This window comes from Oncorhynchus masou, chromosome 21, assembly GCF_036934945.1.
Source record: "Oncorhynchus masou masou isolate Uvic2021 chromosome 21, UVic_Omas_1.1, whole genome shotgun sequence".
In the NCBI taxonomy this organism is placed as follows: domain Eukaryota; kingdom Metazoa; phylum Chordata; class Actinopteri; order Salmoniformes; family Salmonidae; genus Oncorhynchus; species Oncorhynchus masou.
Window position 1 is genome coordinate 48362716 of NC_088232.1, and position 14096 is coordinate 48376811.

General features: G+C 36.7%; 1 long non-coding RNA gene across 2 annotated transcripts; it reads left to right on the forward strand.

The window, feature by feature from the left end:
* The first annotated feature begins 6666 nt into the window (after positions 1 to 6666).
* Positions 6667 to 13794, forward strand: LOC135508448 (uncharacterized). 2 transcript variants are annotated; one of them, XR_010450799.1, is made up of 3 exons: positions 6667 to 7175; positions 10784 to 11105; positions 13062 to 13794. It is a non-coding gene; the product is annotated as an uncharacterized LOC135508448 (long non-coding RNA). The 2 variants fall into 2 exon arrangements; XR_010450800.1 differs by having other exon boundaries at positions 10792 to 11105.
* The last annotated feature ends 302 nt before the right edge of the window (positions 13795 to 14096 follow it).

A 14096-nucleotide genomic window follows, 5' to 3' on the forward strand; every position in this document is an offset into this window, starting at 1 on the left:
GATAGATATAGATATATACACTGGGAACGGTTAGGGACAGATAGATATATATATATACACTGGGAACGGTTAGGGACAGATATATATATATATATATACACTGGGAACGGTTAGGGACAGATAGATATATATATACACTGGGAACGGTTAGGGACAGATAGATATATATATATACACTGGGAATGGTTAAGGACAGATAGATATAGATATATACACTGGGAACGGTTAGGGACAGATAGATATAGATATATACACTGGGAATGGTTAAGGACAGATAGATATATATATATACACTGGGAACAGTTAGGGACAGATAGATATATATATATACACTGGGAACGGTTAAGGATAGATATATATATACACTGGTAACGGTTAGGGACAGATAGATATATATATACACTGGGAACGGTTAGGGACAGATAGATATAGATATATACATTAGGAACAGTTAGGGACAGATAGATATAGATATATACACTGGGAACGGTTAGGGACAGATAGATATATATATACACTGGGAACGGTTAGGGACAGAGATATATATATACACAAGGAAAGTTAGGGACAGATAGATATAGATATATACACTGGGAACGGTTAGGGACAGATAGATATATATATACACTGGGAACGGTTAGGGACAGATAGATATAGATATATACACTGGGAACGGTTAAGGACAGATAGATATAGATATATACACTGGGAATGGTTAAGGACAGATAGATATATATATACACTGGGAATGGTTAGGGACAGATAGATATATATATATATATATATACACTGGGAACGGTTAGGGACAGATAGATATAGATATATACACTGGGAACGGTTAGGGACAGATAGATATAGATATATACACTGGGAATGGTTAGGGACAGATATATGTATAAACTGGGAACGGTTAGGGACAGATAGATATAGATATATACACTGGGAACAGTTAGGGACAGATAGATATAGATATATACACTGGGAATGGTTAGGGACAGATATATATATATATATACACTGGGAATGGTTAGGGACAGATAGATATATATATATATATACACTGGGAACAGTTAGGGACAGATAGATATATATATATACACTGGGAACGGTTAGGGACAGATAGATAGATATATATATATATATACACTGGGAACGGTTAGGGACAGATAGATATAGATATATACACTGGGAACGGTTAAGGACAGATAGATATAGATATATACACTGGGAATGGTTAAGGACAGATAGATATAGATATATACACTGGGAATGGTTAAGGACAGATAGATATATATATATATATATATACACTGGGAACGGTTAGGGACAGATAGATATATATATATACACTGGGAACGGTTAGGGACAGATAGATATATATATATACACTGGGAACGGTTAGGGACAGATATATATATATACTGGGAACGGTTAGGGACAGATAGATATAGATATATACTCTGGGAACGGTTAAGGACAGATAGATATAGATATATACACTGGGAATGGTTAAGGACAGATAGATATATATATATATACACTGGGAACAGTTAGTGACAGATATATATATATATATATATATATATATATATATATATATATATATATATATACACTGGGAACGGTTAGGGACAGATAGATATAGATATATACACTGGGAGGGTTAAGGACAGATAGATATAGATATATAGACTGGGAATGGTTAAGGACAGATAGATATATATATATATATACACTGGGAACGGTTTGGGACAGATATATATATATATATATATACACTGGGAACGGTTAGGGAAAGATAGATATATATATATATACACTGTGAACGGTTAGGGACAGATATATATATACATACACTGGGAACGGTTAAGGACAGATATATATATATATATACACTGGGAACGGTTAGGGACAGATAGATATAGATATATACACTGGGAAGGGTTAAGGACAGATAGATATAGATATATACACTGGGAATGGTTAAGGACAGATAGATATATATATACATACACTGGGAACGGTTAAGGACAGATATATATATATATACACTGGGAACGGTTAGGGACAGATAGATATAGATATATACACTGGGAAGGGTTAAGGACAGATAGATATAGATATATACACTGGGAATGGTTAATGACAGATAGATATATATATATACACTGGGAACAGTTAGGGACAGATAGATAGATATATTTATACACTGGGAACGGTTAGGGACAGATAGATATATATATACACTGGGAACGGTTAAGGACAGATAGATATAGATATATACACTGGGAATGGTTAAGGACAGATAGATATATATATATACACTGGGAACGGTTTGGGACAGATATATATATATATATATATATGCACTGGGAACGGTTAGGGACAGATAGATATATATATATATACACTGTGAACGGTTAGGGACAGATATATATATACATACACTGGGAACGGTTAGAGACAGAGATATATATATACACTGGGAACGGTTAGGGACAGACAGATATAGATATATACACACTGGGAACGGTTAAGGACAGATAGATATATTGTGGCAAAGAAGGGGGTCGAGTGGTAAATGGCAGATATGTGAGAGCAGAACTCATAAACGGGCTCTGCCCGATCACTAAAATGGCCACCCCTGTCAGAACTACAGATCATAAAATGGCCGACCACCAAAACTACAAGTCCCAGAAGCAAGGGGAACCCTCAGAAGGTGGAGCCAACCCACAGATAAAGGGTCAAGAAAAACCAGGAAGAGAAGAAGAGAGTGCTGGAAGGATCTATGAACAATAGAGAAAGAGACAATAGAGATTGGCTGGATTTACCGTGTATGAGTTGGACTGTTTTGGACTTACCTGTTGGCGTTTGGACCTGGACCTACCGAGAACCCGATTCGTGTACCAAACCCTGCTATCCTTGACCTCGCCTACGGCCTGGGTGGACCAGGACGGAGAAACAAACACACAGGTACTGTCCTGTTCGAAAGAACTCTCACTCTTGGGTGATTTGGTGACAGTTTACCACTTAGTTTGTGACAAACGCTCCTAACCTTGAAGAGGTTTGCCACAATATATATATATATATATATATACACTGGGAACGGTTAGGGACAGATAGATATATATATCTGTGGCTCAGTCGGTAGAGCATGGCGCTTGCAACGCCAAGCGTCGTGGGTTCGATTCCCGCTAGGGCCACCCATATGTAAAAGTAGTGGCCCCAGCCGACTTGTAAGTCGCTTTGGACAAAAGCGTCTGCTAAATGGGATATATACACTGGGAACGGTTAGGGACAGATAGATATATATATATACACTGGGAACGGTTAGGGACAGATAGATATATACATATATATACACTGGGAACGGTTAGGGACAGATAGATATGGATATATACACTGGGAATGGTTAAGGACAGATAGATATAGATATATACACTGGGAATGGCTAAGGACAGATAGATATATATATACTGGGAACGGTCAGGGACAGATAGATATAGATATATACACTGGGAACGGTTAGGGACAGATAGATATAGATATATACACTGGGAACGGTTAAGGACAGATATATATATACACTGGTAACGGTTAGGGACAGATATATATATATATATATATACACTGGGAACGGTTAGGGACAGAGATATATATATATACACTGGGAACAGTTAGGGACAGATATATATATATATATACACTGGGAACGGTTAGGGACAGATAGATATATATATATATATATATACACTGGGAACGGTTAGGGACAGATAGATATATATATATACACTGGGAACGGTTAGGGACAGATAGATATATATATATACACTGGGAATGGTTAGGGACAGATATATGTATAAACTGGGAACGTTTAGGGACAGATAGATATAGATATATACACTGGGAACAGTTAGGGACAGATAGATATATACACTGGGAACGGTTAGGGACAGATAGATATATATATATACTGAGAACGGTTAGGGACAGATAGATATATATATACACTGGGAACGGTTAGGGACAGATAGATATAGATATATACACTGGGAACGGTTAAGGACAGATAGATAGATATATATATATATATACACTGGGAACGGTTAGGGACAGATAGATATAGATATATACACTGGGAACGGTTAGGGACAGATAGATATATATATATACACTGGGAACGGTTAGGGACAGATATATATATATATATACACTGGGAACGGTTAGGGACAGATAGATATATATATATATATACACTGTGAACGGTTAGGGACAGATATATATATACATACACTGGGAACGGTTAAGGACAGATAGATATATATATATACACTGGGAACGGTTAGGGACAGATAGATATAGATATATACACTGGGAAGGGTTAAGGACAGATAGATATAGATATATACACTGGGAATGGTTAAGGACAGATAGATATATATATATATACACTGGGAACGGTTAGGGACAGATAGATATATATATATACACTGGGAACGGTTAAGGATAGATATATATATACACTGGTAACGGTTAGGGACAGATATATATATATATATACACTGGGAACGGTTAGGGACAGAGATATATATATACACTAGGAACAGTTAGGGACAGATAGATATAGATATATACACTGGGAACGGTTAGGGACAGATAGATATATATATACACTGGGAACGGTTAGGGACAGAGATATATATATATATACACACTGGGAAAGGTTAGGGACAGATAGATATAGATATATACACTGGGAACGGTTAGGGACAGATAGATATATATATATACTGGGAACGGTTAGGGACAGATAGATAGATATATATATATATATACACTGGGAACGGTTAGGGACAGATAGATATAGATATATACACTGGGAACGGTTAAGGACAGATAGATATAGATATATACACTGGGAATGGTTAAGGACAGATAGATATAGATATATACACTGGGAATGGTTAAGGACAGATAGATATATATATATATATATATACACTGGGAACGGTTAGGGACAGATAGATATATATATATACACTGGGAACGGTTAGGGACAGATAGATATATATATATACACTGGGAATGGTTAGGGACAGATATATGTATAAACTGGGAACGTTTAGGGACAGATAGATATAGATATATACACTGGGAACAGTTAGGGACAGATAGATATAGATATATACACTGGGAACGGTTAGGGACAGAGATATATATATATATACACACTGGGAAAGGTTAGGGACAGATAGATATAGATATATACACTGGGAACGGTTAGGGACAGATAGATATATATATATACTGGGAACGGTTAGGGACAGATAGATAGATATATATATATATATACACTGGGAACGGTTAGGGACAGATAGATATAGATATATACACTGGGAACGGTTAAGGACAGATAGATATAGATATATACACTGGGAATGGTTAAGGACAGATAGATATAGATATATACACTGGGAATGGTTAAGGACAGATAGATATATATATATATATATATACACTGGGAACGGTTAGGGACAGATAGATATATATATATACACTGGGAACGGTTAGGGACAGATAGATATATATATATACACTGGGAATGGTTAGGGACAGATATATGTATAAACTGGGAACGTTTAGGGACAGATAGATATAGATATATACACTGGGAACAGTTAGGGACAGATAGATATAGATATATACACTGGGAACGGTTAGGGACAGATAGATATATATATATACTGAGAACGGTTAGGGACAGATAGATATATATATATATATATACACTGGGAACGGTTAGGGACAGATAGATATATATATACACTGGGAACGGTTAGGGACAGATAGATATAGATATATACACTGGGAAGGGTTAAGGACAGATAGATATAGATATATACACTGGGAATGTTTAAGGACAGATAGATATATATATATATACACTGGGAACGGTTAGGGACAGATAGATATATATATATACACTGGGAACGGTTAAGGACAGATAGATATAGATATATACACTGGGAACGGTTAAGGACAGATAGATATAGATATATACACTGGGAATGGTTAAGGACAGATAGATATATATATATACACTGGGAACGGTTTGGGACAGATATATATATATATATACACTGGGAACGGTTAGGGACAGATAGATATATATATATATACACTGGGAACGGTTAGGGACAGATATATATATATATATATATACACTGTGAACGGTTAGGGACAGATATATATATACATACACTGGGAACGGTTAAGGACAGATAGATATATATATACACTGGGACCGGTTAGGGACAGATAGATATAGATATATACACTGGGAAGGGTTAAGGACAGATAGATATAGATATATACACTGGGAATGGTTAAGGACAGATAGATATATATATATATACACTGGGAACGGTTAGGGACAGATAGATATATATATATACACTGGGAACGGTTAAGGACAGATAGATATAGATATATACACTGGGAACGGTTAAGGACAGATAGATATAGATATATACACTGGGAATGGTTAAGGACAGATAGATATATATATATACACTGGGAACGGTTTGGGACAGATATATATATATATATACACTGTGAACGGTTAGGGACAGATATATATATACATACACTGGGAACGGTTAGAGACAGAGATATATATATACACTGGGAACGGTTAGGGACAGATAGATATAGATATATACACACTGGGAACGGTTAAGGACAGATAGATATATTGTGGCAAAGAAGGGGGTCGAGTGGTAAATGGCAGATATGTGAGAGCAGAACTCATAAACGGGCTCTGCCCGATCACTAAAATGGCCACCCCTGTCAGAACTACAGATCACAAAATGGCCGACCACCAAAACTACAAGTCCCAGAAGCAAGGGGAACCCTCAGAAGGTGGAGCCAACCCACAGATAAAGGGTCAAGAAAAACCAGGAAGAGAAGAAGAGAGTGCTGGAATGATCTATGAACAATAGAGAAAGAGACAATAGAGATTGGCTGGATTTACCGTGTATGAGTTGGACTGTTTTGGACTTACCTGTTGGCGTTTGGACCTGGACCTACCGAGAACCCGATTCGTGTACCGAACCCTGCTATCCTTGACCTCGCCTACGGCCTGGGTGGACCAGGACGGAGAAACAAACACACAGGTACTGTCCTGTTCGAAAGAACTCTCACTCTTGGGTTATTTGGTGACAGTTTACCACTTAGTTTGTGACAAACGCTCCTAACCTTGAAGAGGTTTGCCACAATATATATATATATAATATATATATATATATATTATATATATATATATATACACTGGGAACGGTTAGGGACAGATAGATATATACATATCTATACACTGGGAACGGTTAAGGACAGATAGATATATATATATATATATACACTGGTAACGGTTAGGGACAGATAGATATATATATATATATACACTGGGAACGGTTAGGGACAGATAGATATATACACTGGGAACGGTTAGGGACAGATATATATATATAAATATACACTGGGAACGGTTAGGGACAGAGATATATATATACACTAGGAACAGTTAGGGACAGATAGATATAGATATATACATTGGGAACGGTTAGGGACAGATAGATATATATATATACACTGGGAACGGTTAGGGACAGAGATATATATATACACTGGGAACAGTTAGGGAAAGATAGATATATACACTTGGAACGGTTAGGGACAGATAGATATAGATATATACACTGGGAACGGTTAGGGACAGATATATATATATATATACACTGGGAACGGTTAGGGACAGAGATATATATATACAGTAGGAACGGTTAGGGACAGATATATACACTGGGAACGTTTAGGGACAGGTAGATATAGATATATACACTTGGAACGGTTAGGGACAGATAGACATATATATACACTGGGAACAGTTAGGGACAGATAGATATAGATATATACACTTGGAACGGTTAGGGACAGATAGATATAGATATATACACTGGGAACGGTTAGGGACAGATAGATATATATATATATACACTGGGAACGGTTAGGGACAGATATATATAGATATATACACTGGGAACGGTTAGGGACAGATAGATATAGATATATACACTGGGAACGTTTAGGGACAGGTAGATATAGATATATACACTTGGAACGGTTAGGGACAGATAGACATATATATACACTGGGAACAGTTAGGGACAGATAGATATAGATATATACACTTGGAACGGTTAGGGACAGATAGATATAGATATATACACTGGGAACGGTTAGGGACAGATAGATATATATATATATATACACTGGGAACGGTTAGGGACAGATATATATAGATATATACACTGGGAACGGTTAGGGACAGATAGAAATATATATATATATACACACTGGGAACGGTTAGGGACAGATAGATATATATATATACACTGGGAACGGTTAAGGACAGATAGATATAGATATATACACTGGGAACGGTTAGGGACAGATTGATAGATATATATATATACACTGGGAACGGTTAGGGACAGATAGATATAGATATATACACTGGGAACGGTTAGGGTCAGATAGATATATATATATATATATACACTGGGAACGGTTAGGGACAGATAGATATAGATATATACACTGGGAACGGTTAGGGACAGATAGATATAGATATATACACTGGGAACGGTTAGGGACAGATAGATATATACACTGGGAACGGTTAAGGACAGATAGATATAGATATATACACTGGGAATGGTTAAGGACAGATAGATATATATATATATATACACTGGGAACGGTTAGGGACAGATAGATATATATATATATATATACACTGGGAACGGTTAGGGTCAGATAGATATATATATATATATATATACACTGGGAACGGTTAGGGACAGATAGATATAGATATATACACTGGGAACGGTTAGGGACAGATAGATATATATATATATATACTCTGGGAACGGTTAGGGACAGATAGATATAGATATATACACTGGGAACGGTTAGGGACAGATAGATATATATATATATATATACACACTGGGAACGGTTAGGGACAGACAGATATAGATATATATATACACTGGGAACGGTTAGGGACAGATAGATATATATATATATACACTGGGAACGGTTAGGGACAGATAGATATATACACTGGGAACGGTTAAGGACAGATAGATATAGATATATACACTGGGAATGGTTAAGGACAGATAGATATATATATATACACTGGGAACAGTTAGGGACAGATATATATATATATATATATATACATTGGGAACGGTTAGGGACAGATAGATATATATATATACACTGGGAACGGTTAGGGACAGATAGATATATATATACACTGGGAACGGTTAAGGACAGATAGATATAGATATATACACTGGGAACGGTTAGGGACAGATAGATATAGATATATACACTGGGAACGGTTAGGGACAGATAGATATATATATATATATACACTGGGAACGGTTAGGGACAGATAGATATATACACTGGGAACGTTTAGGGACAGATATATATATACACTGGGAACGGTTATGGACAGATAGATATATATATATATATACACTGGGAACGGTTAGGGACAGATAGATATAGATATATACACTGGGAACGGTTAGGGACAGATAGATATATATATATATACACACTGGGAACGGTTAGGGACAGACAGATATAGATATATATACACTGGGAACGGTTAGGGACAGATAGATATATATATATATACACTGGGAACGGTTAGGGACAGATAGATATATACACTGGGAACGGTTAAGGACAGATAGATATAGATATATACACTGGGAATGGTTAAGGACAGATATATATATATATACACTGGGAACAGTTAGTGACATATATATATATATTATGGACATATATATATATATATATATATATATACACACTGGGAACAGTTAGGGACAGATAGATATAGATATATACACTGGGAACGGTTAGGGACAGAAAGATATATATATATATATACACTGGGAACGGTTAGGGACAGATAGATATATATATACACTGGGAACGGTTAAGGACAGATAGATATATATATATACACTGGGAACGGTTAGGGACAGATAGATATAGATATATACACTGGGAAGGGTTAAGGACAGATAGATATAGATATATACACTGGGAATGGTTAAGGACAGATAGATATATATATATACACTGGGAACGGTTAGGGACAGATATATATATATATTTATACACTGGGAACGGTTAGGGACAGATAGATATATATATATACATATATATATACATTGGGAACGGTTAGGGACAGATATATATATATATATATATATATATATATATACACTGGGAACGGTTAGGGACAGATAGATATATATATACACTGGGAACGGTTAAGGACAGATAGATATAGATATATACACTGGGAACGGTTAAGGACAGATAGATATAGATATATACACTGGGAATGGTTAAGGACAGATATATATATATATATATATATATACACTGTGAACGGTTAGGGACAGATATATATATACATACACTGGGAACGGTTAGAGACAGAGATATATATATACACTGGGAACGGTTAGGGACAGATAGATATAGATATATACACACTGGGAACGGTTAAGGACAGATAGATATATTGTGGCAAAGAAGGGGGTCGAGTGGTAAATGGCAGATATGTGAGAGCAGAACTCATAAATGGGCTCTGCCCGATCACTAAAATGGCCACCCCTGTCAGAACTACAGATCACAACATGGCCGACCACCAAAACTACAAGTTCCAGAAGCAAGGGGAACCCTCAGAAGGTGGAGCCAACCCACAGATAAAGGGTCAAGAAAAACCAGGATGAGAAGAAGAGAGTGCTGGAAGGATCTATGAACAATAGAGAAAGAGACAATAGAGATTGGCTGGATTTACCGTGTATGAGTTGGACTGTTTTGGACTTACCTGTTGGCGTTTGGACCTGGACCTACCGGGAACCCGATTCGTGTACCGAACCCTGCTATCCTTGACCTCGCCTTCGGCCTGGCTGGACCAGGACGGAGAAACAAACACACAGGTACTGTCCTGTTCGAAAGAACTCTCACTCTTGGGTGATTTGGTGACAGTTTACCACTTAGTTTGTGACAAACGCTCCTAACCTTGAAGAGGTTTGCCACAATATATATATATATATACACTGGGAACGGTTAGGGACAGATAGATATATATATATACATACACTAGGAACGGTTAGGGACAGATAGATATATACATATCTATACACTGGGAACGGTTAAGGACAGATAGATATATATATATACACTGGGAACGGTTAGGGACAGATAGATATATACATATATATACACTGGGAACGGTTGGGGACAGAGATATATATATACACTGGGAACAGTTAGGGACAGATAGATATATACACTGGGAACGGTTAGGGACAGATAGATATAGATATATACACTTGGAACGGTTAGGGACAGATAGAGATATACATATATATACACTGGGAACGGTTAGGGACAGAGATATATATATATACACTGGGAACAGTTAGGGACAGATATATATATACACTTGGAATGGTTAGGGACAGATAGATATAGATATATACACTTGGAACGGTTAGGGACAGATAGAGATATACATATATATACACTGGGAACGGTTAGGGACAGAGATATATATATACACTGGGAACAGTTAGGGACAGATAGATATATACACTTGGAATGGTTAGGGACAGATAGATATAGATATATACACTGGGAACGGTTAGGGACAGATATATATATATATATACACTGGGAACGGTTAGGGACAGAGATATATATATACACTAGGAACAGTTAGGGACAGATAGATATAGATATATACACTGGGAACGTTTAGGGACAGATAGATATAGATATATACACTTGGAACGGTTAGGGACAGATAGATATATATATACACTGGGAACAGTTAGGGACAGATAGATATAGATATATACACTTGGAACGGTTAGGGACAGATAGATATAGATATATACTGGGAACAGTTAGGGACAGATAGATATAGATATATACACTTGGAACGGTTAGGGACAGATAGATATAGATATATACACTGGGAACGGTTAGGGACAGATATATATATATATATATACACTGGGAAAGGTTAGGGACAGATATATATAGATATATACACTGGGAACGGTTAGGGACAGATAGATATATATATATATACACTGGGAACGGTTAAGGACAGATAGATATAGATATATACACTGGGAACGGTTAGGGACAGATAGATATAGATATATACACTGGGAACGGTTAGGGACAGATAGAAATATATATATATATACACTGGGAACGGTTAGGGAATATATATATATATATATATATATATATACACTGGGAACAGTTAGGGACAGATATATATAGATATATACACTGGGAACGGTTATGGACAGATAGATATATATATATACACTGGGAACGGTTAGGGACAGATAGATAGAGATACATGGGAACGGTTATGGACAGATATATATATATATATACACTGGGAACGGTTAGGGACAGATAGATACACATATATACACACACACACTGGGAACGGTTAGGGACAGACAGATATAGATATATATACACTTGGAACGGTTAGGGACAGATATATATATATATATATACACTGTTTTCTTCTACTTTTCTTTCTTTTACTTTCACTTCTTATTTTTTATCCTTTAAATTTACTACAAAAAAAACAAACATTCTTTTTGCTTTTCATTTGTCTTCAGTTAGGTTTTCTATCAAAAGAACAGCCAACAAGTGATTTGTGGATTTTCTATCAGTGTTGTTGGCAGAGATTGAAAAACCCATGTACGGGAAAACAAGGAATTCATCACTGACCAAACATGTTTTCTGGACATGGCTGACCCCCAAATACTAGGCGCTGTCACCGCCCCATGATGGAGGGGAGGCACTTTTCAATGAGAATGTCATCAGAGACAAACCTATATTTTCCTCCTTTCTTACAGGTACAGTATATGTCGGGCCAATCCTCCTCCGCCAATCCCCATCTACCTCCTTTGATTAGAAGTAAGCCGTCAGAGACCAAGCGAGATGTCACTGTAGGTTGTGATCTTTGTGTAAAACCCTACCACTCCAATGGATTCAGAAAATATCATTCCTCACTCCCTATAACGTTTTCTCTGAGGCTGGAAATTCTTTACTGCAGAGCAATTAATGATATTGACGTATTCTAGCATTGTTCATCCATTTATGTATGTGCCAAGCTGTCATCAAGGCGAAGGGTGGCTACTATGAAGAATCTACATTTGTTTAACACTTTTTTGGTTGCAACATGATTCCATATGTGTTATTTCATAGTTGTGACGTCTTCACTATTATTCTACAATGTAGAACATGGTAAAAAATAAAGAAAAAGCCTTGAATGAGTAGATGTGTCCAAACCTTTGACTGGTACTGTAGATGTAGATGTAGAGGTCTTTATGCAGAATGGATGCACTTTCACAGCTGACGCAGGTGTGTTGACTCTCAAGCATGTATTTATGAAATTCCATTCTCTGATATGCATATAGAAACTTCATGCACTAAAGACTACCACATGACTTTCAAACTGTTTGTTTGGGGAGAGATACGGTGACACGGTTGATAAATTAAAATGTAATTTATTATGTTAAAGCCTTAGTTTGGTGGATGATTTGACAATTTGACCATGTGTGAGAAGATGTGAATAAATGCTTCTGTATTGTCTGGTTTCTTCCCTTGACCCTTTCAGGCCCTTAGATGTTATTGTTAAGGAAACCATTGGTTATCAAGTAGATCATGTAATGTGGATTGAACTGCTGCTGCCACTACTGCTGTTGTCGTCAACACCATCTGTGTCTGTCTGCCTATCGATAGCTGGTGCTAATGTGCAGCGACAACCAGGATTATCACACACACACACACACGCGCACACACACACACACACACACACACACACACACACACACACACACACACACACACACACACACACACACACACACACACACACACACACACAC